Here is a 12301-nt window from a genome sequence, read left to right as displayed (position 1 = left end):
TTTCAAGGTTCGATCCATTCTTTTCATAGGTTAGTTTTTCATTCTTTCACAGTCTTATATTATGGTATTTCCTAAGCTCTTCTCAGTGTTGTTGGGGAATAAAAACTTCATTAAAATACCAAGTAGAAAATCCCAAAGTACATGGTCATCTCAATAGATGCAGAAAAAGTCTTTGACAAAGTACCACACTTTTATGCTAAATTCCTACAATGTATATTGATAAAAAGACATTTTTTAATATAATAAAAACCATCTATCTAAAACCAAAAGAAAGCATCATATGCAACGAGGATTCACTAGAACTTTTTCCAGTGAATATGGGCATGAATAAAATTCTCATTCTTCCCCCTATTATTTGCTTTAGTTCTAGAAATGCTAATAGTAGTAATAATATAAAATCTTCCAACTGAAGGATCAATCAATTAAGGAGCATTTTGTCAAGAATTCTGCTTACAGTGATTAAGAGAGAGATCCCTCTGATTGTCACAGTACACCTTGTCTTCTTTTTCTTTATACAGACGAATAATGTAGACATCCTTGGTCTCATGGAAATAACTTTCTTTTGCCATTTAACCCAGAAGATTTCATATAGCTTCTATATAATCAATCAGTAGACACTCTGCCTTGTAGATCTCTGCTGGGATGTGTGTGGGACGGGTTGGGTGCAAGACCCCCTTCCCAATCCAATTAACTAATCGGACACTTCATCAGGTACAAAGAGAAAACATTTATTTAATCCCTGCAGAGAGAGGCCCAGACACACACCCGGGAGCCATCTCAATCCCTGCCATGTGCTCTTGGAAGCTGATCTGATTTTGGCTTGTCCACAGGGTTTAAAAGCAAAAGATTCAACCCTTCTCATTGGACAGACTAACAGGATGCAACCATCCTTGACCAATGATCAGTAATGCTGGCTGCCTCCCACAGCTCATGTCACTTCCTGCAACTTCCTGCATCTCAGGTTCAAAACAAATGACCTTCCCAAGATCTCAAAGTTCTGGGCCTAAGAAATACTTCATCCAATCAGTCCCATTCAGATGGAATCAGCACCAGGTCTTTTGCCACATAAGAGGGGGCTCGTGGCATTCAATAACTCTTCTTTATGTGGAAGTGAATCTACAAAGGGATTTATTTAATCTGAAGTATATGGTGAATGACTTTAGGATTGGTTAATGATGGCCTATTGAATATTCTATGGAAGTGTTTAGCTTATCTCCAGGATCATATCTTATTCACTGGAGTAGTGTAATTCCATCTTCACTAAGTAAATGAGATGCACAAGAGATCTTTGACATAGTCTTCAGGGCATTGTTGAAACACTTTGGATTGTTGATCTTAGTGTAAAACTGAGTCCCTTCTGCCTTCTTTCTGAGCCAAGAATCCATCCTTTCTTTAGTCTTCACTTGTATTTACTTTTATTTGAGTTAAATATTATCTTCTTAGAAATCAATGGGTTGTCCTGCTAGTAAATCCTTTGGAGTTCTAGTTTTTCATTTATCAGCTTCAGAATTTCCTCATCATTTTCATCAAACCAGTTCTGATGTATGTGAGTGTTCTGGCATTCACAAATGGTGCCGTACACTTAAGTTTCCCTAACGTGTCTACCTACTTGGAAAATCCTCAAAGAAACAATAAAAATACTATTTGAAACAATAGCTTCAGCAGAGTTTCAAGGTGTAAGTTAGACCCTTAAAAAATCAATAGTATTTCTACATATTAATAACAAAACACAAAATTCAGTAATAGAAAGGGAAATCCCATTCCAGATTACTACAAGATGAATAAAATATCTGGGAATTAATTTCTAAAAGCACACAAAAGACATAGATTAAAGTATAAAGTACTCTTCAAAGAAATGAACAACCTAAAAAATTGAAGGAATATTCATGGCTAGGCTATGTTAACATAATACAAATGACAGTATTTCCAAATTTATTTGCTCTTTTAATTTAGTAACAATCAAATAATGAATGGATTACTTGATAAAAGAAAATTCATTTTAAAAAACAAAAATCTAGACTATCAAGGGAAATGATGAAAAGAAGTAAGGACAAAAGAAAATAGTTCCTCCAGACCTCAAATTATAAAGCACCTGTCATCAAAACTATCTGCTTTGGTTAAAGACTAGAGAGATAGATCTTTAGAACAACCTAGACAAGAGAGATTCAGAAACAATAGAACTGAGTAACCCAGTGTTTTGATAAAGTAGGAAAGGAAAAACTTCCTACTTGATATATGCTGCTGAGAAAATTAGAAAGCAATCTAGCAGAAATTAGGATTTTACAATAGCACCTTACACCACAATATATTCTAAATACATATCCTTAATGTTAAACATCATACTACAAAAAGATTTAGAAAATAAACAAATCATATGCTTCTCGCAGCTATGGGTAAGATATTTTTAACCAAACAAGAGGCATTTACAAAATAGAAAGTAGAAAACTTTGATTACTTGAAACTGATAACTCAGTTAACTCAGATAACATTAAGGCATCTGGGATAAGGAAGGAAGTGGTTGAATGGGGGAAAAAAATCTTTGCGTCAATTTCTAATAAGTGTTTGGTATCCAAGATATCCAAGAGATACAGAATATATGCATATGTATATGTGTGTATGTGTATGTATACATATACATGACATTCTTCAATAGACAAATAGTCAAAGGATTTAAACAAACAGTTCTCAAAAGAACTGCAAAGTATTCATTACCATGTGAAAACAAAATATTCCAAATCACCAACAAGAGAAATCCGAATCAAAACAACTCTGAAGTGTCAACTCAAATTTTGCAAATTGTCAGAAATGAAAAATAGTTAATGTTGGAGGGATAGTTTGAAGATAGGCACTCTAATACATTTTGGAATTGTAAAATGATATAATCATTTTGGAAAGTAGTTTGGAATTATGCAAATAAAGTGACAAATATGTTCATAATCTTTGAACTGGAGATTCCATTTTGGGGCTTATATTCAAAGGAAGCCAACAATAAAAAAAAAAAGCTTCCTATATACTCTAAAATATTTGCAATGTCACCTTTTGTGATAGTCAAGAATTAGAAACGAAGTAGATGCTTATCAATTGGGAAATGGCTAAAGAAATTGTGCTGCACGAATTAATGAAGTATTACTATGCCATAAGAAATGATGTGTATGATGAATACAGAGTAGTTTGTTAAGATCTATATAGATTGTTGCAGAGTGAAATAAGCAGAGCCAAGAAAACAGTGTATATGAATGATGTGTATGATGAATACAGAGTAGTTTGTTAAGATCTATATAGATTGTTGCAGAGTGAAATAAGCAGAGCCAAGAAAACAGTGTATATGGGAAGAAAATAACAATGTACGTGGAAAGAAAAATCAACAGCAAATATAACAAAATTATAAAGATCAAATAGAACTTGAATAAAAACATATGAAAATATACCCCAACTAAATACTTTGTTATAGAAGAGGGAGATTTGTAGGTCTTACATATTGCATATGTATTCAGAGTTTTTCAATGTATTGATCAGTTGTGCTGACTTTTTTTTCCCTCAACTCTAAAAAAATATTATTTGTCAAATGGGGGTAGTTCTTAAGGAGGGCGTGGGTAGAGGGATACCTGAGATACTTTAGTGAAGTAAGAAACAGAAAATATTAATAAAACTTATTTAAAGTAAAATGCGGATGGCATAAAATACATGCCTATACCTGCCAAAACGCAAAGGCAGATTGAGATAATAGGAAAAATATTAATTGTTCATGGATAGGCTGAGCCAAAATAATAAAAATAACAATATTACCTAAATTAATGTATTCAGTTCTATTTCAATTTAACTACTAAAGAATTACTTTTTTAGATCTACAAAATACAATCTGGAGGAATAAAAGTTAAAAATATCAAGAGAATGAAAAAATTAAGGCAAGGAGTCTGGCAGTAAGTTTTTAGACTATACTACAAAGTGTAATATACTATATGCTATATATACTATATTATGTACTATGCTATAAATCAAAACAATTTGGTCCTGGATAAGAAATAGTTTTTAGTCAATGAAATTGATTAGGTACACAATATATTGAAACAAATGAGCACAGTAACCTAGTGTTTGATACCCAAAGATTCCATCTACTAGAACAAAAACTCTTTTTTTTTTAAACTGGGAAAATTGAAAAGTAGTCCAGCCTTTAAAAGTAGGCATACATGTTTTTTTAGCTTTTTCTCATTATATATATCAAGATAAGCTAAAAATTGATATATGATTTAGAAATAGTGATATTGTAAATTAGGGGAACATAGAAAAAATTACTTCTCAGATCTATGGAGAGGAGAAGAGTTCATGATCGTGTTAAATAGAGAGGATCACAGCTGGTAAGCTGGATAATTATATTAAGTAAAAAAAAGCTTTTGCAGAAATAAAACCACTGCTACAAAATTACATAAAAGCAGGAACCTGGGGAAAATCTTATAGCATGTTTTTTGGATAAAGGTCTTATTTCTCAAATGTATATGAAACTGAGCTGCTTTTTTTTTTTTTAAGTAAGAACTATTCCTCAATTTATAAATGGTCAAGGTATATGAACAGATAATTTTTAAAGAAATCAAAACAGCCAATATTCACATGGAAATATTCTCTAAATAATAAGAGAAATGAAGATTAAAATGTTATAAAATTGCATACATTTTGACTTAGCAATATCTCTAGCATCTCTGTGTTTCAAAGAGGTTTTTAAAAAGAACCTATATGTAGGGAAGATTTATGGGAACTGATTCTAAACAAAATGGGCAGAACCGGAACAATTTACTTAGTAAGAGCAATATTGTAAAGATAATCAACTGTGAAAGACTTAATGATTCTGATGAATAGTAATCTACACAACAATTCCAAAGGATTCATAATGAAAAAATGGTATCCCCCTCCCACCAGAAAACTAATAGACAAAATGTAGATTAGAGCATATTTTTTCATGTTCTTTTTTTTTCAGAACATGGCTAATACAGAAATATGTTTTTGATGACTTTGCATGTATAATGAGTATTATTATTATTTTTTTCTTGCCTTTTCAATCAGTGGGGGAGGAAGTACAGGAAGAACAAATTTTCAACTGAAAATTAAAATTAAATAAAACACAAGGACACTTGCTCTATCTGCAATTGTCTTAGTTACTTGGGGCCCTCAAAAGCTAAGAAATTTGATCAGGTTCACACAGTATTTGTTAGAGGTTACATTTTAAACTCAAGTTCTAAGTCCTGACTCTAAAAGCTTTCAATTCTCTATACTATGTCATCAAAAAAAGTAATAGTGCCTTAGAAAATCTACAAAGTGTTTTGTACTTTGAGATGGGGATCCAGTTTCCCCCCCTAAATATAGTCTCCAGCTTGCATAGTTTCATTCATAATTTGTGCTAGCCAAGGAAATTGCAGCATATTCCTATTTAAACTAGCATTTTCCCAAGTTGGCAAAGCAGTTTTTCTGACATTGTTGTTGAAAATTAAGTTAATAAATATCTCATTTTATCCTCACAATTCTCACAATGAGAGGTTGGTGGTGGTGTTATTGATATTCCCATTTTATTGATGAGAAAACTGAGGCAGATGGATTAAGTGACTAAGGTAGGATTTGAACTCAAGTTTTCATGACTTTCAGAATTGTGTTCTATCTACTAGCTGCTTTTAGTTAATTATGAAAGACTCTCATTTCCCTACTAATTTCTTTTTAAAAGACAGAAGTATGACCCCTGTGGGCAATGAGAATATTCTGTTGTAGTAATTATTGAATCATTTTACTTTCATGTGCACCCAAAATATATCTGCTTACCCAGAATGAAGGAGTCAGTTATCTATAAAGTTTCATTGATATTTTTTGCTTTTATGTTATGAAATTTCTCACTTTATCCCTAATCTCTCAGAATGTCATTCTTTATAACAATAATTATTAACATGAGGGTCTATAGATTCCCATTGATAGATTTATGGGAATACATAGAATTAGCAATTAATCTCTAACTGAAATTTAACACTTAGGCAATTATAAATTTAGATAATAAACCATTATACTAAGAAAGAACTCATAAGTTTCACCAAAATTTCAAAGGTGTTTATAACTTTCCAAAAAAAAAAGATTAAAAACTTTAGTTTTTAACAAAGACTTCCACCTTACACCCATCAGATTGGCAAAGATGACCAAAAAATAAAAATATGAATTATAAAACCCTGTGGGAAAACAGAAACATTTATGTACTTGTTGATGGACATACATCAGTACAGTTCTGGAAAGCAATTCAGAATTAGACAAGAAAAAGTATTAAACAATGAAGATCCTTTGACTTAACTATGCCATTGTCAGGCCTATACCCAAAAGAGATAAAAGAAGAAAAGGACTTATATATACAAAAAATATAGCATTTTTTCAAGGTGGCAAAAAACAGGAAACTAAAGGGATGCCATCTGTTGAGGAATGAGTAAATAAATTATGGTATCTGAATGTAATGCAAAACTATTGTGATATAAAAATGAGGAAATAGATCATTTCAAAGAGACAGGAATGAAATATGAAAGTAATACAGACTCCACTGAGTAGAAAAGGACCATTTATTCTGTAACAACAATATTATTTAAAAAGAACAATTTGAAGACGTTTTTATAAACTAATAAAGAATAAAATTAGCAGAAACGAGAGAAAAAATATATAACAGCATTGTAAAGATAAACAACTTTGAAGAGTATAGTAGGAACTATATTGTGACCAATACAATGACCATCCATAATAACAAAAAGCCAATGGAGAAACATGATAACTTAACTCCTCACAATGAGTTGATGGGTTTAGGGTACAGAAATAAAAAGACATAGAGAAAGACAGACAGACAGACAGAGACAAAAAGACAAAGAAACATAAAGGAAAGGCAAGAGAGAGAAAGTACAAGCACAAGAACAATCACTCAAGGTATCTGTAAATTTTATGAAGCCAGCGATGGAATTTGTTTTGCTTAACTATCAATATTTGTTACAGAGAATTTCTTTTTCTTACTTTTAATGGCGTTGGGGAGAGAAAGAAATAGATATCTATTCATTAAAAAAAACACTTTAAAATAGATTGAGGATGCTACAAATTTGGTTGATTGTATGCCCTTTCAGATGAGTTCACTATATTATTAATTTTGCTTAATTGCTTTACTTTGGTACAGAAGAGCTCTCATGGGTATAATCTGGAATTGTAATGTAAAAACAAAATACATTATTAAGTAAAATGTTAAAATGCTTTGAAAAATTACAAAGAATAATAAGAAAAAGCATTTCAGTAAGACTAATCAACATATTTTAAAAGCATTATGTTATATGCACTGTTTCATATTTATGGTCCCTTATGTTTGCAAAGAATCAAAGGATTCAAGGGAAATGGGGTAGTTAGCCTGGTCTGTTTGCAGTTTTTTTCTTTAGAAACAGAGTGAGATAATACCTCCCAAACCTCAGTAGTTTTAAGCAATGTCTAGGCAATGTTAAGTCTAACACATAAATCCAGGTCCTGTGCTTTACTAAGCACTTTATAAGTGCTTTACAAATATTATCTCATTTGATCCGCACAACAATATTGGGAAGTAATGCTTTTATTGTCTCCATTTTACAGTTGAGGAAACTGAGGAAAAAGAGATTAAGTGACTTGCCTGGGGTAACACAGTAATTGAGGTTGAATTTGAATTCAGGATCTCTGCTCCAAGTCTAGCTTTTTATACAGTGTGCCACCTAGTAATGATGAGTAGTGCTTTCTTAACCAAACTTGGAAGAAGTAGAACCTCTTAATCTCAGGAACCATCCATTTGTGCACTTTCTGTGCTTCATAAGATTGAATAGGCATTTGCTTCTTCTGATCCAGACACAAGACTAGATGATTCCTTAAAGTTCTTCAATCTAGGTTAACCAGTGGCTTAAGAGTTTTAGTTTATGAATCAGGAACAAGTCAGCAGTGGCCTGTTATATACTGAGAATCAGGACTGGGTTTTCTAGACTGAATAAGTGAGGTGAAAACTGAGATATCAATACTAGTGTTGGTGGTGGTACTTAGAAAAACCAAGTATGTCTGGAATAGTCCTGAGTGTGAGAAGGGTAGAGTAGAATCAGTCTGAATATATTGCTAGGTCAGGCAAAGTATTTATTTCTGCTTATTCTAGTTTGTCCTAGAAAAATCAAACAAACTGAGGCATAAGTACTTAAAAAGAGTGCAAAATCCTTCTAAAGGTAGAGAAGGATCTGGTGACTATCCATATGTGTCTTTGAGGTGGTATATGTAGCATAAAGTTTCTGCAAGAATATCTTTGATTAGTCATGTATGACACTATGCAGTAGGCAGCTAACTGTGTCAGTCATCAAATCATAAAAGCTTCCTTTCACTTGGTTGTCCTAGAATTCTTATGAATTCTAGGATAATAAATTCCCTGGGTCCGTTAAATTGGATTTGTCTATTGCCTGACTAATAGCTTTGGAGCTATAATTCAGCTGCTGGAACATAGAAGTGCTTGAAGCTGTTCTCTTTTTCTTTTCAAAGTGTTTCAAACTATGGAGCACAAGATCCATTGAGATCAGCCTAGTTGTGATGAATGCCTAGTCTTTGACAATTCAGATAGATACATCAGGGGAGTAGGACTTATTTCTGAATTGTCAATGGTCTGAGGACAAGTAGTGGAATCTTCATGAGTTTTCAAAATCATGAATGTTTTGTTCCACCTAGGGAAGCCTATTGGGTAGGAAAGCAGATGCCCTCCATGTTAGTGTTCACTGCAGTCTTTGAAGAATGAGTTACTTGATAACAGCTTGAGCAGGATTAAAGCACAAGAATTGTCCATACAAGCAGATGATCAGTTAAAACAGAAGCTTGAAAAGAAGTTTGACAATGGTTGTGGAGAGTGTCATAGAGAATTATTTAGAGGAGGAATAAAATGACTGCTTGCTTCAGTGAGGAATCTTTTGAGATTAAATAAAAGAAATTTATATTGGACCTATTAAGAACAGTTTCATGACTTTATCCAAAAGAATTCAGCAAAATGTAAGTACAAATGGAGAAGGCTAATGATTCACATAAGCAAGGATAAGAAAGAGCATGTATCGATAGAGGACAGTGTACTATATTATCTAAATATAAGGCCAAGATTGGGAAGGAAGGAAAGTGAAGCTGGAATAGAGGCAATAATTAGGGATTAAGGAGAGTATTGAAGAATGCAAGACCTGAAGCTTTAGTTGAGGGTGATGAAAACCTTTAAGAGGAGTGGGACTTATGAACAACAGATGTAATGATAAAGAAATTTCAAAAATTTTGATCATAGAAGTGTAACTCTTGAGAAGAATAGAGTTCTGTAAGGTACCAAAAGAAAGGCCATATTTATGGAATCTACTTTGTACCAGGCACTGTACTAATCACTTTACCAATATTATGTTATTAGATTCACACAACTCTGGGAGGTAGTTCAGTTACTATCCACATTTTACAGATGAGAAAACTAAGGCAGACAAAGGTTAAGTGACTTGCCTAGTATCACATAATTTGTAGGAACCTGAGGCAGAATTTGACCTCAGGTCTTCCTATGTTCTATATACTTTACCACACAGCTGTGGTCACATAGTTTGTATGTGGCAGAGACAGGACATGATTCAAGTCCTTGGTTTTAAGGCTATATTATTTGTTACATACTCGGTACTGCCTCTTAACATAATTTATACATATTTATATTATTTATGTTTAGAATAAATTATTAAGTCACAGTTTGAATGAACATTTTTCCTACTTAAGCAATTCACATGCTTTTGTTTGGAAAATTTGATAAATTGAGCTATATGGGATAAATGGATTTTTAAAAAAGGTTAATAGCATGCTTTTCTTTCTTAGCAAGTTCTCCCTTCACAGTTCATTCATTTTTTGCTAAGGATTTCAGCAGCAGGATGTCTCTGATGTACAACAGTGGCTAAATTAATAAGTAGTAGGTCTACGAAAAAAATTCCCTTTAGACAGTTCTAAAAATGAAATAACATTTTAAATAATACTATCACCTTGTATTCTTATAATTTAATGCAAGCAATAAATACATGTTAATTTAAAAGCTTTTTAATATGTTCTCAAAGTCTAATGATTATATCCAAATGAAGTAAAATATAAAAGGAAAATCTGTCTTGCTTGTTAGCAATGGTTATATCAATAGAATGCAAAAGTAAGCCCTGACTGTTTTTGATGCTTCCAGCTTATTTTCAACTTTACATAACTAAATGAAATGAGCTCTTGTTGACACAATTGGTACACTGAATTTTTAAAAATAAGGAAACAGACATTAATTGCTAATCACAGCCCATATGACATTTGCTTTTTTCACATTTCACATTATTCTTCATTGATTCTACTTTTGTCTCAGCAGCAGCTGATACAAATCTAGAAGTGATAAATTAGTAATGTATCATCAGGAAAGAGGGAGAGATGGAAGAGTCTTCTGACCTGTTTTTTCTTTTTGAAAACGATTTAAGTTCCACAGATTTAATTTTAATTTTCAATTATATCAGGTTGGTGATAATAAAGAGTGTGATGCTTAAGTTTAGTTGTTTCCTAAATTTACTCTAAAATTACTCCAAATTTAGCTGTTACTGCTCTTTTCTTCAGGAAGAAAGGAATTTTAGACAGTTTCATAAGGTTCACAAATGTCTGGGGTTTTTTTTTTTGTTCTTTTGTAATTATTGCTGCAGTGAATAACAAACAGTAAGATAAACTTCTTTAATAATAACGGAATAGAATTGTGTGAGAGCACACTAGATGGCTCAATAAACAGAGCAGCAACCCTGAAGTTAGGAGGACTTGAGTTCAAATCTAGATTCAGGTACTTAATACATCCTAGCTGTGTGGCCCTGGGTAAATCATTTAAATTTAGGGAGACAAAGAGTCAGTAGATTTGTATGATAAATCATGAAATGTTAGCACATGAAAGAAGTTGGATATTATCTAACTCATTTATTTTATAAATGATAAAATAAGCCAAGCCTGAAAAAATAGAATGATTTGCTTCAGTTCCTATTACCCATTAGAGACAGGCCTATTTTTCTGCTCTCCTAATTCCCAGTCCACTGTTTTCAAATACATCATAAATTTTCTGCACTTGCAATGCTGGGAATGTTGGAAGTTGTGAAGTTCTTGTTAATTCTGTATCCAAGATGAAAACTTCCAAGGATGAATAATTGCAAAATGTCTTTAAAATGCTTATGTCAGAATAGCATGAACCCTGGTGTGATAAACTAAGCAATGGAATATCATAAGTTTGTGGATTTAAATGGAATTTAGAAATCATTTCATCCATTAATTTTTTTTTTTTTTTTTTTTTTTTTTTACAGAAGACACAACTGAAATCTAGAAAAGTTCAGTGGTATTGTCCAAGGTTCCAGAGGTAGTGAGTAGCTAAGCCAGAATTTGAACTCAAAATACTTTGATTCCAGTCACTACTTCTTTCAATACCTCTCTCAGATAGAGGAGATAAAATTATGTTTTGGAGGAAGTATTTGATTGAAAATATGGTTAAATTTGTATAATTACAAGTCACATGAAACTAGTTGACTATAATTTATATTTAACTCTATAGCACCAACTACTTTAGCTATCAAATACATGGATTTAATTTTTTCCTAAATTTTCATGTTGCTCTCTCTATAATAATATTTATATTTACATAGCAACTTTAAAGTTTACAAAACAGTTTTTTCCTAACAACCCTGTGAGTCAGCTAAGTGTCAGAACATGGGCTAGTTTTCTAACTGCAAATCCAATGAATTTCCTCTCGTTATACTCACTGCTTTTTACCTATCCAGAATCCCTAATACTGTGGAAAAATTCAGTTTTCTCATTGTAATCTGTGTCTTCTGTCTTCAAATATGATAGCTTTGAAATATAAACTCTATTTGTTAAGTAGAGCTCTATCTTGAAAAGTATTCAGTATTCAAAATTCTGAACCAAGAATACTGCAAGTTCTCAAAATATTTTCTTAGTAATCAAAGGGAGACTGAACATATTCAGAATAATTTTAAATATACTTTAATATATTTTAACTTTAGGGATTTTTTTGGTGGTGGGAAGGGAAACCAGGGTTAAATGATTTACTTAGGTCATATAGCTAATAAGTTTTCTCCTGACACCAGGGCTGCTGCTCTCTTCACTGTACCACCTAGCTACCTGACTTTTTAAGAAATCTTAAAACTCACTTAGCCATAATATTGAACAATTAAATTTTCTATTTCCTGGCCCTACTAGATAGTAAAATATATTTATTTTTAACCAAATTAAAGATTAGGACTTTGGC

Source organism: Sarcophilus harrisii, chromosome 3, assembly GCF_902635505.1.
Source record: "Sarcophilus harrisii chromosome 3, mSarHar1.11, whole genome shotgun sequence".
Taxonomy (NCBI): Eukaryota; Metazoa; Chordata; class Mammalia; order Dasyuromorphia; family Dasyuridae; genus Sarcophilus; species Sarcophilus harrisii.
Note: the sequence above shows the minus strand (reverse complement) of the source record.